This window comes from Notothenia coriiceps, unplaced genomic scaffold, assembly GCF_000735185.1.
Source record: "Notothenia coriiceps isolate Sejong01 unplaced genomic scaffold, NC01 NC01_scaffold00002949, whole genome shotgun sequence".
NCBI classification, from domain to species: domain Eukaryota; kingdom Metazoa; phylum Chordata; class Actinopteri; order Perciformes; family Nototheniidae; genus Notothenia; species Notothenia coriiceps.
In genome coordinates this window covers 1-1409 of record NW_011335650.1, presented here as the reverse complement: position 1 = coordinate 1409, position 1409 = coordinate 1, and the positions used below count along the sequence as shown (strand labels likewise).

The following is a 1409-nucleotide window of genomic DNA, read 5'->3' as shown; positions in this document are numbered from 1 at the left end:
CAGCTTTTATTAAATTAGTTGCCTTCGTACTTTGTCAAATTAGTTGCCTTTTTACTTTACACAAGTAGGAAGTAAAATAAATAATAAATAGTTGTCTGTTTTCTTTTGTCAGACCTCGGCCGACCAGAGATGTCCACCATGGGACGGGTGGTGATCGTCACTCCGTCAGAGAAGGACGGTATGAGAAGACCTCCCACGAGAGGAAGGAGGGAGGGAAGGAATGAAGCTCTGGAGGAGGGGGGGGGGACGGAGAGGATGAGAGCATGGAGACCCAGGAGTGAACTTCTACCACAAACAGGTGTTTAACAGTTAGACCTTTTGGAAAGTTCAGTGGTGGCTGTCTTCAGATGTTGTGACCGTAACGTCTCCATTTACGTTAGGGCTCTGGTAGTGGTTAGTCGTCTATATCATTAACAAACACTCAGGGTAACCATTTCCATTCTCTCTGAGACGTGTAGCCTTGACTATATTCAAGAACATCTGGATGAGCTCACATACCATCATTGTCTGAAACATCTCGAGTCACTCCAAACTAAAACTGTCATGGCAATATTCACATTCCCACATGTAGTTCCTTGGTTTGACAAATGGGGGGTCTGATGAATTCCCAGAGCAGAAGTGCTCACCATCCAAACTCAGAAATATCAAATCTCACAGACAGACAGAAAAGTTGTCGAGTGGGTTTTCCGTCATCCAGTATTTTGATAATGAGCTGGAGAATTACAGAAACAATTTCTGCAGGCGCTTCTGTCTGTAACTCTTAACTCACACACACACTCACTGTGATTAGTTATTTTCTCAATATCAAATATACAGGGTCATTCCACTGTCGTACTGCAATATTGTTATTTTCTGATATATAGTGCATGCAGTCAGAAATCTGCTGCTTAAGTTAAAGTATCTATGCAAATTCTTCCAGCTGACTCCCATAGCAACAGGACTGTGTGTAAAGCAGTGTTCCCTCCGCATGAATGCCATGCAGGGGTTCAGGCTTCACTGACCCCTCCTCTGCTCTTCCCACAGCCTCCTCAGACGTGGAGACGCAGTAACCTGGACACAAACACCAGCAGGAAAATGTTCCCACTCCCTGGCCTCATTTTTTGTGTCTGTTTTTACTTTCCTTTTGTTACTGTAACAACTTGAATTAAACACATTTTGTTTTTATTTAGCTCGAGTCCTGTGATTTGTTCCTCTCGTGCCCTTGTGGTCCCTGACATTCTGACGGTGTAGTCGTGGTTAAGGTGACGCGTTCAAATCATAACGGAGAATTCACAAGACATGTGCTGCCGCCAGGAGGTGACACAGTTGCATGCCAAACCAATTCTGAAGATCTCTACCCCAAAACCATGTATGTATTTAGCTGGTTCTGAGAGAATAATCAACATGCTGCATAACAAGATAGAACAGGC

General features: G+C 43.9%; 1 long non-coding RNA gene across 1 annotated transcript; it reads left to right on the top strand.

Moving 5' to 3' along the window:
* Nucleotides 1–105: 105 nt before the first annotated feature.
* LOC104941016 (uncharacterized) lies at nt 106–1168 on the top strand. Its single transcript, XR_797856.1, has 2 exons — nt 106–298; nt 1024–1168. It is a non-coding gene; the product is annotated as an uncharacterized lncRNA (long non-coding RNA).
* The last annotated feature ends 241 nt before the right edge of the window (nt 1169–1409 follow it).